General features: G+C 38.0%; 1 protein-coding gene across 2 annotated transcripts in view; it reads right to left on the minus strand.

Annotated features, from left to right (window-relative positions):
- The window catches only part of FHIT (fragile histidine triad diadenosine triphosphatase), a 518,625-nt gene extending 505,342 nt beyond the window's left edge, over positions 1 to 13,283 (minus strand). The window contains exon 1 of one of the 2 annotated variants that reach the window (XM_054516097.1): positions 13,213 to 13,283. The gene's annotated coding sequence lies outside the window, so the exon portion shown is untranslated. The remainder of the gene's footprint in view (positions 1 to 13,212) is intronic. The other variant, XM_036391301.2, reaches the window with a different exon arrangement.
- Between the last annotated feature and the right edge of the window lie 6,786 nt (positions 13,284 to 20,069).

Genomic DNA, 20,069 nt, shown 5'->3' on the forward strand with positions numbered 1-20,069 from the left:
TAAATGTGGCTTACATTTGCATCTCTGGAAATAGTTTTTTTTTAATTCTCTCTTCTTCTACCATTTCATTTCATGTGAGTGGGGTGTGAGCAGGTTGCTGACTATGCTGATAGGCAGGCAGCAGGGAGAAGTCCTCGCTCCACATTTCATTCAGATAACAGAAAGCTGCAAGCTGCTCAGTGTGACAGATGAGCTCTGTGAGCTAAAGCAACTTGTTCCGCCTGTCAGGCTGCAAGAGCCTACAGCAGCAAGATACAATTGTGATGACACCGCCATCGCCAAACTGGGTCAAACATACGGTCACTTTAAAACAGAATGTCACCCCTTCTTTCTACTTGAGGAATTTGATTCAGTGACACTAAAAGCTGTTAGATACCATTAGCTTTATATCCAAGTTCAACATGAAACTGTTTCTCTGACAGTATTTGAAGGATCCTCTTTGCCATTAAAGTTCGTAGGAATCACAAACTGTCAAATAATGTCGCTATTGCCCAGAGCGAGCGGGTGCTTTATGAGCACAACGCTCTCCATGTTGCACCAGGGGAGTGGGGCCTTTGGAGTTATAGCACCATTATGGCCTTTGTGGATTAAATGCATTAAAATCATCACAAATTCCAAAGAAAATTATACACATATGTTTTCTTTAATTTCAGGAATAAAAATGAAAGATGCCTAAACTCATGCCTTGCATCTATTATTTTTAGATCACCACCTCATAGAAAAATTAACTTTTTATTTTTAGTGAAATAAAAGAATAATTAAGTGAATGATAATTTAAAAATGTAAAGATAAAAAGTCATATTTAATAAATTGTTCAAATTATTTCCCCCAGTCTTAGAAGATTTACTCACACCATACTGTGATGCTGGAATATCCCATGCTATATTACAAGCATGTACTGTTCAAAGATTAAATAACTGTGGTACACAGGTCCCACCACATGCTGGTTCTAGATAAGATTTGGAAAAGCAGATAATGAGATGAAGACAGTTCTGGTCATACTCTGATATTTGATGATCAAAATCTTGTATGTATTAAATGATGTGTAAAGCCATCTTTTTTAACAGAATTACAGTATGTATATGTTTCAGCACGGATACATTTAGTCCAAAAGTACTAGAAATGTAGACCGAAACAGTAAAGGTCTGAGACATCCAAAAGTAATTTCCTTCTCAATATTTACCAATTTGTGTTGACAGTCTGAGTCAAGTTCAAATCATGGACTCAGGCCAAGTAAAAATTCCCAGCCTGTTAGACTCCACAGTTTAATTTAGGTATTTCAATACAGCATAATGAAGACATTTTAAATATTTCAGGTTTTGATGTATCTATTTGTCTGGTTTATGTTACATACTTGCCTTTCTAGTTCAACGCGAAAATTTTCAGGAAAAATATTTTCAAGAAAAACTTCTCATGAAGCCATATCATTAAGATGATTCATATTTTTGTGCAGTTAAAAACTTATATAATTCTTAAAAATGATTGCTTTGATTTCTAAATGTCTTTGATCTCATTCATTAATATTCATTAGACTTCTGATGTTGGACTAATGAGAATCTTACACATTTATGAGAAGTTACTTAAACAATGCTATCAAATTTTTTTCTGACTTATGTTTTACATCAACACTGACAATACTTAATTCTTTGTATTCTCCAGTTTTTCCTTCAAACTTCCTGAAGACATGGTACACATTCTCCAAAACAAAAGGGAACTTAACAAATGCATAACTAATTCAGCCAATTTTGAGCATGGAACCCTAAGCAGATAACAAGACAAACACATGATATATATGGACAGAATGAATAATGCTCAAAGGAAGAATCCAGCCACAACTTTTCAGCCTCAGGAGTTTACAGGCACAAAAGCAGCAGTGCTGTCGCCAGAAGACAAGAGCAGCCACTGATATTTGCCATCCCAAGTGCACACACAACTGCAGAACAGCGAGGCACTTGTGTGCTTTGCATTTCAGAAAACATCAGCTGTGCTCAGATTGAGTTTCCACTGTTTGCAGTGCATATCCACAGGAATCTGAAAGGAAGAGTCCCAGAATGCTCCCGGAATCACCTGCATTGCACACACAGAATAAATGAGAAGCACCCAAGGGAACCAAAGCAATCCAGCACAACATGGCCGCAAACAGATTCAATACAATATATCAAAATTAATACGTACATATATATACATACACATATATATATATATTCAGATAAAGCTACACCAGTTTGAAACCATGCATTAGAGAATTCTACCTAGGAAGTAGCTCCTACACTGCAAGAGAAATAGCCGTTATAAGCTTCCTAATGACAATAAAATAAAATAAATGTGCAAACGCAGCAAAGCACTTGATTGTGCCCACAATAGCACAGTCACACCATTCACCAAATTTCCAAACACAGAAAGCCACTGCTCTGGTCTCAGTATCCAATAATAACAAAAAAATTCAAGGATAAAGTATTCCTAATTCTAGGATTCCAAATTTATCTCACAGGATGCTTAGTACCTAATACCTCAGAATCTACTACCAACGCCAAACTTTTCAAAAGAGTTTATTTTTTATACAAAAGATCTCCACTGTTTTAAAAACAGATGTTTTATTACGTGTAAGTATATGAAAATGAATGTGATTCTATATCGCAACACAGTTCTGGAAGAAAATAATAAAGTAATTTTAGAAGCTCTAAGTAGCATCCAAGGTATTAATATAAGCCAGAATCCTGATTATGTACAACACCAGCCCTTACATATCACTCCCAAAGTTAAGTGTTATTAACCTTCCTCTAAAGAACACTGTTTCCACCATTTCTTCCTTTCTGTTCTCTGCTTCCCTGCATTCAGACCCTGACACTCGGTCAGCACCCTCAGCTCTCCTCTCAGAGATGTGCCATCACAGCATCCATCACACTGGGATGCTGCCCCACCTAAGCAAGTCTTCTAAAAACCAGCCATGCATCAGAATTAACGTGACATGAAAAGTGTTAATATCACAATACTAGAAGGCAATTTTTTCCCCTGACACCTGAGAAAGTGAAAAACAGGATAAGATATTATTTAACAGAAATTTTTCCAAGTAAGTCAAGTATACACAATACTTGGAATTTTGGGGTTTTTTGTTATAAAATGTATTCTAAGTTCTAATTCAAATATCCTAAAATTCCCAATTTTATTTTTTTTAATTTTTTCTTAAATTACACTGTCAAGGCCTAACAGCTACAGCTTCAGCTGCAGCACTGGGAAGGCTACATCTCACAACAGATATAAAACACTGAAGTTAATTAATGGAGTAGGATTCAAACAGCAAAACTGAGGAAAAGCTGACACAGAAATCTTTCTCATTGAAAACACTTAAGTAAAGAAAAATGACAGTGCCTGCTACCAAAAATAATGAATCAGTGGAGGAAAGCTTACAAATTATACTAATTAGTAAGAAGCAGGCAAGAAAAATAAGAGCCTCAAAGCAGGAGCAGCATCTTGGCAAAACCCCCACAAGCAAAGGCACAGTTGAGGCCCCACCATCTTCTGTTCCAATGTCTGCCCTATGAAATTAGAGCCAACCAGCCTGGGCAAATGCCTGACTTGCTAAAGCAATTTTTTAAACTTTTTTTTTTTCATAAACTAAAACGAAAACAGTGTGTTGCTACTGATGGCCAAGCCTGGTTACAGCCACACAGACTGAAGCAACTGAAGGTTGAATACCCACTGAACCAATCTTTGGCAAGGTAGACAAGTGCTCAGTTTACAACAACATCTGTTACTTACTTCTGAAAGCACCACAACTGCCCACGAGACAGAATTGCCCACATGAGATGTATATTCTTTTACACATAAGAAGACTCAAAACAATTTCCTTAACCTCTCATATAATTGCACAATTTGTCCATCCTTCCAGTAAAATGTGCATTAAAACACAGAATGCTGTGAAGTTTTAGTACTGTGTTCATTCAATCAGCATGTTCTGCCTCATTCAGATTTCACCTCCTTAAATCAGAAAAGAAAATGTCAGAATGCTCTTGACAGGAAAATCTGATTTGGTTAAACAGCTCAAGACTTTTCAAGTGAATGTAAACTTTGAAAAATATACTCGTTTTTTAGTGAAAATCATTATTATTGTTTTGAAAATTTCTTCATTCCTACAAGTATCATTAATTTTTTTTTTTTTTTTTTTTTTTTTGGTGCCAAACAACCCCAAATATTTCAACCATTTTAGAGACAGAACTGGAATGCAAGACTGTTATATAACAGTCTTTTTTAGGACAATTATTAGGCTCTTGCCATGCAGTTCCTTTTGTATTTAATAGAAGCCCAATTCCTTACTAATTGTCACTGTTTCTGTGACTGAAAACTGCAATTAGTTACACTTCACAAGACACACACGAATCCTTTTGTGGTTATACTATTCAGCCTGAACATTAATAGCAGGACTCTTATATATTCTACAGGAATTGCATCACCATGCCTATTTTATTAAACCATTTGTGGCAAGAGACAGTTAAAGGCTGTGTATCCTTTAAATATATTGTTCTAGTTGATAAAACAGTCTATCAGATGAATTAAAGAAGCCAAGAAACCAAAAGCAAGTAAGACTACAATTTAATTTGTACAAAGAGTACTTAATTTTTAAGATCAAACAGTACTTAATTTTTAAGATCACATAAAATACTAAAAAAATAAAATGCATTACTGATACTGTCTTATTTTCAAATAGACTTCATAGTTACAAACAAGTTTCACCAGAAAAATAAAACTGACAGCAGAACAAAACCAACAAAGGAAAACAATTTTCATCAGTTCAAATGAAACTAACCAGGGCTACCAGCAGTAAAAAATCCAACTTATTTTAAATTCCAAAATGAATCTCCTCTCCTGACCTTTATAGAGCTCAAGATGCATACGTACACAGAATAAACAAAATAATTTGAAAGCAAATTCACTGAGTGTGCCTGACCTTTGAAACAGCACAGATAATTTTAATCAGATTTGCACAATGTTAGTCTGTCTCAGGTTCCTTGTAGTAACACAAAGATGACAAAACTACTTAGGGAAAGAAAAAGACAACATTTTACCAAAATAAAACCATCTTTAAATATTTTTTTAAATGTCTCTAAGAGTCTCAGATTCAGAAAATATTTCTCTGAAATTCTATTCCCTCAATATCAGGCTAAGTTGCAGAACTCAGCTCTGGACAGAAAAGCCCTTTATGCCAGTTATGCAGATTTCTTCTCAGTTAAGATGAAGACTTGACATCAAAAGGGAAAAAGAAGTAATTTACACAAATATTTTAAAAATCAGGTTTTGTAGGAGTGGCCTGTAGTTACCTCCTTGATCATCTAGCATGCAATGGCTGCTTAAAGGTTCTCAGTCACATTGATTATCTTAGATTTTTCAGCGCTAATAACTAAAAAATATCAAGATCTGCAGCATAAACCTGACAAGCAGTGCTGACTAGTAAAAAGCCTCTAGTTACAAAGAGCATAAGTTCTCAGAAATACACACAAATGAGCCTTAGCTGAAGTAGCTGGCAGCACCTTCCTTTTTGGAAGGACAGATGTTACACCAGGAGTTAAAGCTTATATTTTATAGAAGCCCCAAAGCAGGTCACTGCAGGTGCTTCTATTACTTGTGCCTGATGAAATGAGAATTATTAGCATGGGGAGCCAAAAGCCCTGTTTAGGTTCACAATGTTCAACCTCCATCAAATCAGAACTTCCATGCCAACAGCAACAAGAGGATTCTGCCCAAGCTGGAAGAGACAGCATGAGAGTAAAATGCAACTAAACAAAGACACTTTAAAAGCTGAAGTTTGGCATTGGTACTTTTGAGAAAAAGCAACAGTGAGCAGGACAGAGATCTTCATTAATTATTTGCCCAGCTGGGGGATGCAATATGACAACATAACTTTGTCAAATAATGCACTTTATCTAACACCACGAGTCCAAATTACTCCTGGCCTAGTTGCTTTTAAAGCTTCACTTCTTAGCATTTACAGGGAGATGTTCAGTTTAATAGACCACTCAGAACAGCTGGAAAGCAAATGTAAAGTTAATACTATTAACTACATGAATTTATAAGTATTCATGGCTCACAAATGAATTTTCTATATTGGCTGTTTCCTTGTAGAATCTGTACTACTCTTGTAATTCTTATGAGCAGCAAAATGAGTCAAATGTGTTTCTAAGGAATTTGTTCCCTTTATCCACACTCAGACCATTGTGAGCAAACCTGGTACTATTTCCTGTGGCCTCTGAGACAGTAAGCAAGAGAACAGCGTTCTGAAAACCAGCTTTGCTGAGAGCTAACACATGTTGAGGTGGGATCACGAACAACACAGCTTTCCAGAACAGCATTCCTCCATTTGTGTGTCACTGATTCATTCTCTGAAACTGCTGCAGGCCAGCCAACCCTTTCAGATTATGGCAACAACCACATTTCTCTTCTGCCACACTCTTCTGGTCTTCTTCTCTCCCCTTTGCTCACAGAGAATTTTACAGCTTGTCTGCAACAGCTATCTGATATCCTCATCTTTTCTGACTAAGGAGTTTAATTTATTCAGCTTATCAGGAAGCTGAGAAGGGAGCTGATCACTGTGTACAGACACTTGCACAGTCTGTCAGTGTGAAGCATTCTGACCTTGCAAACAGAGTTACAGAGGCCCTGGCACCTGGAAATAAATCACACTGAGTGCAGTGGGTGGTTCCTTACAATATTGGCAAATATTATTGATAACTGCATCATCCAGTCTCAATACACAGAGAACCTGTTACAACGTGTTACAATAACTACAAAACATTTAAGAAATAATGTAGAATGATTCTATCCTTTCTAATGCTGCCTTCGTATTCCTATTTTCAATATACAATGAATGCTCACACATAACCAAAAAGTAACATTACACTAGAAAAAGAAAGGAAAAGCAACTGCCAAATGGACTAGAACTTTTGGTTTCGTATTTTCCTTTCAAATTTTTAAGCAATTTTCTACATCTTTAGACAAACAAACACATTTTAAAAAACTTGTTTTCCTCAGAAAGTAATTTTTGTTTATTTGACTACTCCTATCAAAATACCTACACTAAAATGAACTCTTTTGTCTAACCTTCGAGTACCTCAAATTATATCCTGAGTAAATTCTTTGCAGTTTTTAGCTTCAATATCCAACCCTCTTTCCTGATTCAAATGCTCTCATAGAACTTCAAACACTAATCCTGATTTTTATTACAAAGTTGCAGACAAATAGCAATTCCCAGCCCACAACTATTTATTATTCCCCACTGAACAGTCCTACTGCTACAGTGGGGGTGCCAAGAATACTGTCTGTATTCTCCCTTTTCCAATTCAGTCCTTAGTAGGACAACCCATGATAGCTACACTTATAAAAACTTCTTATATTTATAATGTAAATACATTTAATAATATAAATATTTTAAAACTACAGTTTTTAATAGGAAAATAATCTGTCTTACACCAGTCTATGATGACAGCTGAACACCTTAGTTGACAATAGTTTGCAGCACCACACAAACAGGCACAGCAGGTTGACAATCACCACTTCCCCAAACAATAATATCACTGCAGTTTAAATCCAACTCCTACAAAGGCTTGCAGAGCAATGGAAGCTGAATTCTTGGGTCCTAAATTTTCTAGAAAAATATTAGATAGAGCATTAGGTCTTCATTTGAGCTCTGTTTGTCGGCATTTTGGTTTTCTGATGATTATGCGAATCTAACCATATTTTTAAACAAGACTACACATTTTATTCAGCAAAACATCTGCCTAATCAAAAATAAGACTTAAGAGACTCATAAATCCCAGATTTAGGCAAGCTCCCTTCTGACCTTCCCCCCTCTCGTTCTAATATTGAATGTTTTAAAAACAAATAACACCTGAAAATTTCTCTGCAATGAACCAAATTCTGCTCTTCTGAAATAGGATTCATCACAACTATATAATTCTTAAATATTTAATAACACAACATGCACTAAAAAGAGACTGAAAGCCTGAAATCATTAGATGTCACATCACAAGAAATAAAAAGGAGACACAGATTTCTCTGCAAGTGCAATTTCAAAGTCCTTTCACAGAGGGATCTAAAGACTGTCAGCAAGGTTGCTCTGCTGCTGTATATTAAACAAGCAAGTAATGAAGCTATTGGTTTTGATTCATAAAAATACCAAAAAGAATCATGGATAAAGTATACAAAGTTAATGATTTTTCCTTTTTTTTTCTCTTTTTGAAAGGGAAGTATCAGGAAGGCAGCAAAAGTCAGGTAAAGCATCAAAACTGGCAAAGTAGTGACAACAGAAAACAACAAAATCAAGCACCTTTTTATTTTAGTGACCATCTAGAAAAGCATCACTGCATTAATGCTACCTAAAAGCTATTTCAAAATCCAAAGTCCCTATGAAACACTTTACTTCCTACAAGCTTAAGGAATCATTATTTTGTTTTCACTAACAGAACACTGATGTTCATTCCTAATGCCAGCTAAATGCAAATTTGAGCCTCATGTGTTACCTACTGCTTTCTAACAGGCCTTCATTATCTCTCAGTTCTCAGTTAAGACTCATGCACAAATCCAGCACAACAGTTTAGAAGGTACTTAATTTTCAGTATTTGCATAATAACACTGAACAGGATAAATAATATGCATACTTAGTGCCAAGCATCAGCACTACGCCAATTTAAAGCCTTATTCTTTAACATTTCAGAAATAACTTGGAAAGCAAATTAAATGACATATATAAAGTATTCCAACAAGTCAGTATGCAATGACTTCTGAACAAAACACCTGCCAAGGCTAATACCGACCAGACACATCAGATTTTTAGTGATTTAAGACCTTGCTAAATCTCAGCAAATATTAATGCTAAAAACCCTCCATATTCTGAAGAATTGATACAAATGATTTTGGCTCCTCATGCAGTAAGACAGTGCATTATTTTGATAAAGTAAAAGGCATCACTGCAGTGCCAATATAGAAATTCTGTACTTTGAAGTAGCTACAAATGAGAAGCAGAAAAATGCAGCTGTTGTTATGTGTTACAATACAAATCTGATGAGCTACACTGGGAATATTCAGTATTGCAGTGCAAATTGATGAGAGGAGAAGCACATAGCCTGAATAAAATAAAAAGGTTTATTTAAATCTCACAATTAGGACATTTTCTTTAGTATTGTCCAAAAGATTAAAACCAGCTTTTTTTCCCCAAGACCTCTTTACAATTTTTCAAATTTGCCACTAGAATAGCCATGCCACTTTCAAGAAGAGTAGGTCTATCAATTTGAAAAGTTCTATCCTCTTACTCTAACAACCCTCAGGGACCTATGCAAACACCTGCTCCCCTCTGCAGGTATCCTCAGCCCTCCCACCCTGACACATCCCCCTCAGGGATTACAGTCCTAGGAACCTCCACTCTGGAGCCTTTCATAGCTTGGGATTCCCCCTCACAGTCCAAGCACTGATGGAGGAGAGCTCTTTCAACAATTTTCCAGTCTGTTCCATGTAGGAATACAGTTAGCAGACTCTCTTGGAATTTAAGGGAAGGGAGGAGGAACTAGTCTTAATTAAGGGCTTCTGCAGAAACCCTTTCAAGAGCTGAGTCACAGAAAGCACAAGTGAAATCTAATTGCACAGTCCCCAGTGACACTGCAGGGACCCTGAGGCCACTGGGTTAGGCACAATCAGGGCCAGATCCAACCCTTTCCAACAGGAATCATATTCAACTAATGCAAGTTCCCTTTTTACCAGTAAAGCTTTTTAAATGCTGATGATGAAGCTGCTTTTCCCATACAGCCCAATTTTATCTGTAGTTTGTGTGAACATTATTATGTGTAGAGGTAACTCCTTCACTACAAAAACTTACATGCAAAAGTGAATGGTTTCTTATTCTGACATTGACTGTTTACCATGGATACTCAGAATCATCCTGTAGCTTTAGGGACAATCATATTTCCCTCCTTGGTACCCAAAGGAACCCAACAGGCATTTTATCAGCAAAAAAAACCCCAAAGGTTTGGTTAGGCCTTAAAAAGAAATAAATAAATAAAAAGCAAACAAGCAAAGAAAAAACCACAATTACATATGCATTTGAACACTGCACTCAGAAAACATGAGTTATAAACTGCAAGGATGTACAAGGAACACATTGCACCAAACATGTCTGAGAGTTTTATTTGATAAATTACTGGTGGAGTTGAAAAAGACAAGAAGAATGAATGTAATTTATTAAGATTTTCTTTAAAGCGTCCATCTCCCCCTAGAGCTTATGGAAATAACAGAGCAACAAAACGATGTAGCCCTGTAAGAATAACTTACAGAATAAATCTAAGTGATAAAATATCTGGAGGAAGGCAAAAAAGACACTTGAGATATTATTTTAATAAGGAGAAAATATGGATGATACTGGATCAACTGGATCAACTTAAGACTGATGCACAAAATTAAACATTGCCTACACAGCACCAAAATGCTTGAAAGTAATCAATTTGCATTTTGTAATCATTCTCCTGTTAGGATCTGAGCTACAGAAGTCAACAATGCTTTTATTGGAGACTTACTATATCAACATTTGGCCCTCTGTAGTAAGCATGGCCAATTTGTCTGAAGCTGTTTATTTATACACTAAAGACATTCTATACACAAATCAGCTGACAAAGTTGGAAAGTGACAATATTTTTAACCTTTGCAGAAATAGGCAAAATTAGAATATAAATACATGCAATTGACATAATTGAATCTGCAGATTCTGGAGAAGAAAGAATGACTGACATGTATGAAACTGAGTAATTCAATTTTCTGCAAATTCACAAAAGGATTCATGTGACAGATGACAAAACGACTGAGAGGATTATACATTGTAACTACAAAAAGGCAAATCCTATAAAGTACATACATAGTTGTAATATGCAAGACAAGTGGATAATCCCATGTTCAGTGTTAAGTTACATGAGTTGACCCATTGTTTCCAATAGCATCTCTAGATCCTCCAATTTTCCCAGCATGTAAAAGTATTAATTTGGTCACTAGCAAAGTCAATGGAAACTGAAAACACACAGTTCAAAGGCTGTCAAACTAAAATATATCACTGTGACTCCAGGCTTTGTGTAACATATTCTTCTCATTGCACTCTAAGACTGAGACATAAACCTTAACAAAGAAAACAAAATTATAAACTGAATAAAAGCGTCAGAAAAATGGATTAAATGTTTAATAAATAAGTGAATGAAAACAAGTACACCTCACAGCTTTCACATATTGCCTTATTTCTTCTAAGTTTTCTCAAAACTACAATGCCAATTAAATTAGCATTATTACAATAGTACGTTTCAAAGAGATTGAATTAGAACTTACATTAGAATTGTTATACTTGAAAAAGCAATAGTTCCCACTTAATGAAACTAGCAGCACCTCTGACAAAATGGCCCAAAATGGAAAAAAAAAAAAAAAAGGAAATCAAGCTGAAGGAAATAAACAAAAGGTTTCACAGTAAGTGGTGAAATTGGCAAGTAAACTAAATTCAGCTTTTCCTGGCACTAAGGCAAACACAGGATAAAACCAGTGTGGGGTTTATAGACTAAACCTGCCTCAACATCGCTGCCCCCATGGCTTTTTCCTTGGAATCAGCCTTAGCCCAAGGCTGCATTTACTGCCTAGGGTTAGGGTTAGGGTTACACCAAGGGTTATGCTTCTGAAAACCACAAAACCCAGAGCTCCAGGCACACTGCAGCTGCAAAAGGCGTCCCCAGGGGAACACAAATCTGCCCAAACACGGCTTCCTCCACATCTTTCTCATTTGAACCAGCCTTAGCCCCAGGCTGCTTGCAGTGGTAAGAGGAGGGTGTAGGCTGCTATTCCCAAATTTACCCAAACTCCAGCTTCATGGAAGTGTGAGCTGTCTGCATGGTTTCCGTGCACAGCTCAGTGGTTTTGTTGGTGCTGTCTCCTTGTCCCTCAGAGGGCTGTGCAGGAAGGGTTTCTATGGGCATGGGTGAGGTGCCATCCCACCTAACTTGAATTTTTCAGTGCACAAAATGTAACTTTTAAAGATAGGAAAAGTACTCTCCTGTTGTTCAAATACTTGAAATTATTCAGAATGTCTAAAACTGCATTTGAAAGGAAATGTGAATGTAGGTTATGAAATACGGGGACCTGCTATTTATTGGAGATGAGACATCGTGTCCTGAGAAAGAAAGACAAAATATTTAACGCCATTTTTCCATTAGACATTTCAGTGACTCAATTTAAAATTAACATCTTAGCACATGCTCTGTAATGTCTTATCTGAATCACTAGCAGCCAACATTCAAAAGTTAAGTACTTTAAAAACTGCTTACAGGTGGACATACTGTGCAATTGCTCCTTGAGCTGAACTTTGTATTTTACTCTTTTTAAGATTACACTACACCCTCAAAAAAAATTAAACCTAAAATAATTCTTTGTCTCAAAACTTTTAGCTAAAAATCCCTGAGCTCACATTTTAGGTTCCATCCTACAGCCAAGAACAAGAAAACTATTTTAGGGAGGGGGCAGGGAGTGGGGATTTTTCTTGTCCTTAATCTGGATTTTATTAATTTCTGAAATGGGTTACTAGGAATCTTCAATGTTAATCTATTCTTTGGACACATGCTATCCTCAAAAAACATAGCTACCTTTATCTAGTGTACGGTATAGTCATGCAGCCTACCCAGGTTCAGCTAAAATCATTTAGGAACTGGTATAAAGCACTTGATCGATCACTTCGACAAAGCACGCAAGGTTTCTGAAATGTTTTAAGCGTTACTGCCTTACGCAGAAATTTAAACTTCAGCGACTGCTCAGTCTCAGTGATCCAAGCATGGGTTGGCTGTTGCAATGTCTGTCTTGCGTTCTGCTGAGCATGGGAATTAATAAATCTGCTATAACACACTCTATTTCTGCCGCTCACCGAGAGACCGCAGCACCGCCACGAGGGGCAAATAAAACAATTTTAATTAGCGCGAAACGTCCCCACGAGGGTATTTCAATAGCCGGAGGGGAGGGACAGGAGGATGGCGGGGCCGTGAGGGGGCGGCGGGCGCGGAGGGCACGGGAGCGGCGCCGCCACCGCCACCGCCTCAGGGAGCGGGCAGCGCTGCCCCGGGGCTCCCCGGCAGCGCCCGCCGCCCGCTCCTCCCGCTGGAGCGCTCCGCAGCGGGGACAGGGACACGAGGGTGAAATTAACACAAAATGGAGACTTACAGTCCCGCGGTGACACGCGTGCGCAGCCCCGCCTGGGGTGGCGCACGGCCGGGAGGCGGGGTCGCCGCGATCTCAGGGCCCGCTGGGACGGTGGCTGAGGGGCTGCGGCCGGTTGTGCTGCCTACGGCCGATTTTCCTCCTTATCGCCTGTTTTCCTCCTTATCGCCTATTTTCCTCGCTGTCGCCGGTTTCCCCGCTTGTGGCGGGCACAGGGGGATCGCGGGGCGAGCGGCTCCTTGGCCGCGGTGGCCGCCCCGGCGGTGCCAGCCCTCCCGGAGGTGAGGGACACCCGGGGCGTGCAGGAGCGCCGTGCTCAGGGCCAGCCGTGCCCGAGGGGAGCCCGCAGGGAAAAGCCTCACTCGTTAATTGTGTGGACGCTTCCCTTGGCAGTACGAGTGGCTCCCACCATTACAAGTGATGTTACAGTGTGTGCTGTGCTTGTGCTGCTGCCCTGCATATCTGGTGTAGACCCTGCTGGAGACAAGAGTTGGGATGATACCTTCCATTTTGCTCTGATCTTGCCTTAATTTTTAGTTCTATGTAGCAACAGTGAGACTATCAGTCTGTGCTTCTATGCAGGCAGTGCTGAATTCCCTGCACAGACACGGATGTTGACGCTCCTTCAGTTCAGTATTGGAGACACAGGGCTCTTTGTAGCAGCGGCTCCTTGCCAGAGCAGCACGTCCAGCACCATCATCAGCTTCTGCCATTAAGTATTTCTCCTTCCACCCTTTTCCTAAAGGAAAAAAGCATGGTTAGTGTCTTGCTTTTGTTTAGTTGGACTGAGATTTTTTGGTGAAGACAAGGTCTTATAGCAGAAAGCCAGGTTTCCAATGGGTCTTTGGTTTGTTGAGAGTCTTGTTTGGTACCCAAGAAAACTCTCACACAGCTACTTTAGTGTATATCCCCTGCTGGGGAACGAAGTTGCTGAACATTACTAACAGTACTTCAAGCAATCAGAGATGCTGAGCTCAAGCCCAAACCCTGAACTTTATTTTATGTACTAAAGAACATGTTGGATGTATTTGCTGGAGCCAGTACCACTAAAAATTAGTGCAAGGCACTTCTACTGCTGCATTAATGAACACTGCCACAAATAATGACCAGTACTGCAGTTGTCATAGTTTATCCTGTAAACTCACATTGAAGATGTCACCAACCCATGAATGTGGCATCAAGTGTCATTACTACTGAATGCCAATAGAACACCAAGACTGCCTTTTGATGCCAGTGCTGTGCATTATGTCTTAGTGTCTGTACTTCCCATGCTGCAAAGTCCCTTGTCTAATCCCAAAACCACTCTGTGCTGAAGTGACAGCATCAATTCTCCCTGCTGCTATACATTTTGTCAGCCCTTTGTGACACTGCACAGCAACAGGTCCCTTGAGACATTTGTCTGCAAAGCTACCCTGGATATGTCCCTTTTACAGTGTGTACACCTGTCTTCTAGGATTAAGCAATTGAGGATCCAGTAGTGGCTGCTCCTCCTATATGCACTTGATCCTGAGAAACATCCTGACCACTCATTTTGTTTAGAAAAGCAAACACAGTGGGAGCAATTCCCTTACCTAGTAAAAGTGAAGTTTTTTGCCATCACAGGGTCACTTTCTTTCTTACTGATCACACTTTCCCCTTCCTGGCATGTTTTACTGTTGTTAATTGTTAAGGAGACCATATAATTAGTAAAAGCAAAGACCATCAGACTTGTATATGCACAATTTCACTGCCATTTGCAGATGGAAATCCATCCAAGTCAAGGAATGCTTTGTGAGATGATGTGCCCATCACACCCTCATGAAAAATACACTTTTATGTGAGTTGTCTCTTGTTGACTCAACATTTTAAAAAAATGTTCAAAAACATTTCCTCTTTTAAGGTCAACATGAAAAGATAAAAATTTAAGGCAGTTTTGTTGTTCCAAGCACATGCTTATGATACTGTGAAAACACTGTACTGAAATATATGCTGAGAAAGCAGACACTTCAGTAAAGCAGCACATCAGAAAATCTGCTTAAATATGTCACAAAGTTTTAAAACCAACAGAAAAACACCGCCAACAAACAATCCTGAATGTTATTCAACACTGTTGAAAACAAACTACAAATTCTAATCTCTTTGAATAGCTCTAGCCATAATTCTCCACTTCTACCTCTGCAACCCCTGTCTTTAACCAGAGATTATGTATTAAATAAATACTTGCAGCTGCTAAAATATGTGAGAGACACACAAAGAGGTGGGCTACTGCTACATCAGAAGCATTGGCTTACCAAGAAAACAGCTTTAATATTCTATTATTAACAGGGAAATGTAATACATAAGCAGAAGTGAAGTGTGTTTGTAGATAATCTGCTTCTAACATTCAGCTGAGCATGAAATCTCTTGAAGAAAAGCCTGATAGAGATCCCAGGAAAACATTCCTTTAGCTCACTGCTGCTTCTTTGTTTGATGGGGCAGTTCACTTTGTTCCTTTACACTGAGCTACTTTATACTAGCACAGAAAGTATTTTTCCTCCCTCTAATCCTAAGAGGAGCACGAGCTCTTAATATCTTGACTTTGCCAATTTCAAAGTTTCAGTAAGTCAAATCCTTATAAAAGGTGTTTTACCTGCAAAATAATACATGAGAATCTCTCTTCCTCTGTGATGCATGGTAATTGTATTTATTTTTTAATGAATTCTGTGCTTTCCAATATGGACTGTCTTAAATTATATTAAAGTAAAAGCCTTAATATGTGGTGTTACATAGCATGTGTTTTCAATCAAACTTTCTATTGTGTTTTGCCTCAGTATCTGTTGTGTATCCAAGAAGTAGGAACATAGTAGTTCTGAAGAAGTAAAAATGGTATAAGTAAATGGAAATCTGCAGTTTTGTCATAAAACAAGGTGATTCTTCTCATAGTCTCTTTCTGCTGGGTTGTGCAATTTAAAGTGTGTATTTACTTCTTTTGTGTGAAATTATATAATTCACAATCCAAAAGCTTCTGTGAGATCTCAGTGTGTAGAATCAGAAAATCAGCAAACTATCATAGGATTTTTAAAGAAGCTTTCACTCCTTCCTTTAGCATTCAATTCTAAAGCTATCTTTTGTTGGTTTTATTTAGGTGGGATGCAGAGATTGTAATGTGTGGGATTAGCACTTTTCTAAGGAGGCTGGCCCTTCGGTTTTCATGCACAGTTTCACTTTCGTGGCAACTTCTTAATTACTGATGCAGGCTTACTCTCATGAAGTATCTTCTTCAAGCCACAATGTATTTTCCACTGGTCAACACATCAGCTACTTAAGACCAACTGGCTGCTCCTTCTAACTTGCTTTTAGTCATTTTTTCTCAAAACCAGGAACAATATTCATGTATCTGGCAGAGTAACAATGATACTGCATCTAACCAAAACAGCTCCTTCTGAGAAGTTGGCCATTAATTCCTCTCTGGTAGCTTGTCACCACCAGATGTCTGCTGAGTTTACACCCTGTGTATTTCCCATAACTGCATCCACAAGGCATCCACAAGAGACTGAATTTTCAATAATAACACCACATCCTTTTTGGACTCTCCTCTTCCCTACCTCAGCAGCTGCAGCTCACCACAGAACTGCAGCCTCTCTTTGTGTTAGGTGTTGTACCTCTCTGTGGAGTGAAGGACTCTACAAACAGCACAAGAGTGTAAGGTTGCTTTTACTTTCAGAATAAGTTTCAACACTCAGGGTTTTGGGAAGTGAGTTTTTCACAGACAGTGATGAGAAATAGTCTTCATTCAAAACAGAAAAACATTTCCGGGTTTATACCAACAAGTACAGAATGCTCTGTTTTCCCATAAGAAGCAGTGGCAGTGAAGCCTACCCCTGCCAATAATGAAACACATCAAAGCTCTATCTAGGCATGAGGAGTGGAGGCACATTTCCCTCCAGAAATCAGCACTCACTGAACCTGCTCACCAGCTGTAGGTGCAATTAGCTGTGTCCAATTTACTTTTGGAACACAAGGACCAGCTTTCACAGCACACGCTTAAAACAGCAAACACAACAAGCTGGGGTTTGCCAACACAATGCACAGTTTCTCTGTTCAATGGGAAACTTTACAAAATGTATGTGCAAGGTATAATTACAGCATGCCACGAATAAAATTTCAAAAGGATAATTGAAACAACACTCATATCTTGGAAAAATAAGCTGGTTAATTGTTGTAGGTTCACAGATGTGTCACAGCACACAATACAATTAATAAAATATAAACACCAATTTTCAAATCAACACAGCTTGATAATTTGAATTCAAATTTTAAGAACAGAAGAAAAAACCCTAAAAAACACCACAAGTCTTTCTTTCATCTGTTTGCTTTTTCATGCTCTCTGTGGCCATTGAGACTATTAGGAAACCAGCCAATTTAGTCAGAAAACTTTGCAACATAGCAGGGAGCTTCATTTGTCATCACATGCAATAGCAGCTGTCTCCATCAAGAACGAAGTTAATCAGTACAGACTAAATAAATTAGGTAATTCCTTAGATTGTTAACATTGTACTTTTGAATGAAGACCAATCTTTGTCTTCTGATGCTGGAAAACTTCTCTTTCAAGTAAATCAATTTTGTGGTTTGAAACTAAAGAGCAGTGAAATTCCTTAATGTATTTTTTACCCAAATATTTTTGGTAACTGAAGATATTCAGTTTACACAAGGGACACAAAGTGTTAAAATTTTAAAGGCAGAAAAGCAAATAGGTTTATACACAAAGACTTCAGTATTTACTTTACTCTTATGATCACTTTTTCTAAAAACAACAGTAAATATTTTCACTTTGTTTCTGGTTTTATTTTAGTTTTTTCTGCGATGCTTGAAAACAAAGATGGTACATGGTGCCTATTTAACTAAAGGAGCAACAAAAACCTTTAGAGCGTTTTAATACAAAAAGAACTAGATCTTTATCACCAAAAAAAAAAAAACAGAAAAACAAAACAAAACAAAACAAAAAAACCCCACCAAGCTTTCCTGTACAACAGAAAACTTATTTAACCTTAAAAATCTGCTAGGCAATTTTGTAAGGAACCAGAGCAACTAAAAGACATATTACAATAGTTAAATATAAAAGAAAAGGTTGAGCATCCCATACATTACCTACAGAAGTTGTTAAACAATAGATGGGAATATTAATGCAAAGAATATTCATATTGTGACACTATCAAAGGCATACATCAAAGTGGAGTACATTTTTGCAAAGTCAAGGGAAAATTGCTTTTGTTTTGGCACTTGGTTTGACATGCCATGTCCAAAGAAATTATAAAACATTTTCAAGATATACTGAGTATATTAAAGTTTTGTGTTTTACTAGGAAGGAAGAAGCTAAAGCAGGAGAGTTGCAGGACAGGCACAGTTCTTAAAACAGCACAGGTAAGCATGGCTACAATCTTTGGTCTTTGGCAACCTAGGCCTAGTCTTACAGACAAGCTCGGGGTGAGAAATATGGTCCATAGGGATTTACAGAACTTACATAAAATTGAAGATTTTTTACATGAAGGGGTTTCATTTTGAAAGCTTGAAATTATCTTTTTCTTCTGAAGATTTGATAAAGTAAGTTGATTTAGAGCTCTGTTTTACAGAGAAAAAGGCACTAAATTTGTCTTGTAAGCATCTCACTGGAAGTAACAAAACCAATCACAGGTTTGCTCAAATATATTTTAAATTGCTTGGCGGACTAATGTTGAAGGGCTCAGTATAGCTATGGAGAAATGCTGCTAAAATTTCCATATGTCATGTACACAATGTCATTTAAGGAACTTTTTTTTCTAAATCACATAAACTGATTTAAATCAGTTACTGTTTTTAATCAAATTCTGCTGGCCTATCTTAGAGCTTGTCCTTTGAATCCATAGATTACCCAAAGGAAATTTACCTTGAGAACAGGATGATAAAGTATTGACAAAAATGTAACTTATCCTTTGACAATCCTTGTGCTTGTGAAAAACATTCAGTAGTTGAAACAGCTGTGCCAGCAGCTACTGAAATGCAGTTCCAATCTTGACTAGGCCACAGAAAACTCAGAAAGCTATCCACACTCCTGATAGCTTAAATATTTTGTGTTTTTCTTGTTATGCTCTCTTTTGAGTAGGTAAGGGATATTCCGATATTTTTAGATTTATTTTTGTTTGATTTCTCTGGAAAATGCTTTTTTCAGGGGGATAAGGGGATTTGAAAGTGACTGTAGGTTTCATAAACTGTGTCTACACCTACCTCTGGGAGCACCTATGCAGTCAGCAAAGGAGAGGAGCTAGAAAACACAGGAACAAGTTTTAAACTGTTCTAAAATACCCTGTCATAGTAATTTTTATTGCAGCATACTCTGACCTTTTAAGTCATAAGGAACTGATATTATTACAGTACTTTTGGTAAATGGGAGTCATCAAACCAGTGTTCCTCAAGATCATTGGGAACAGTTGCAAGGACAGTTGATCCTGGAGCTGCAGGTGGGGAAGGAGTGCACAGAGCAGCACAGTCTCTCCCTGGCCCTGTGCCATGCTGCCCGTGTCAGATAAGGCACTGGGAACAACTGGCAACAGTGATCCTCCCCTTCTGACCTGGCAAGCTGTCTCTGTAAATATCCTGGCACTGCTAAGAGGGCAGAGTGAGCCTCCACACTGGAGTTGCCAAATACCCAGTACCAATTCAAACTCAGTCAGTGTAAATGACTTCTGCAGGAAGAAGCTTCACATCAGATATCACAATTATGATTTGGACATTAAGAAACTTGGGTTTGATGCCACTTCGTAACCAACATAAATCACAAATGTGGCCTGGAAAATTCTTTATTTGTCAGCAGTAGCCAAACAATTTTCTCAACCCTGTTCAGAATGTGTCAAAACTATTACTTTAAG

Source organism: Molothrus ater, chromosome 11 (genome assembly GCF_012460135.2).
Source record: "Molothrus ater isolate BHLD 08-10-18 breed brown headed cowbird chromosome 11, BPBGC_Mater_1.1, whole genome shotgun sequence".
Taxonomy (NCBI): Eukaryota; Metazoa; Chordata; class Aves; order Passeriformes; family Icteridae; genus Molothrus; species Molothrus ater.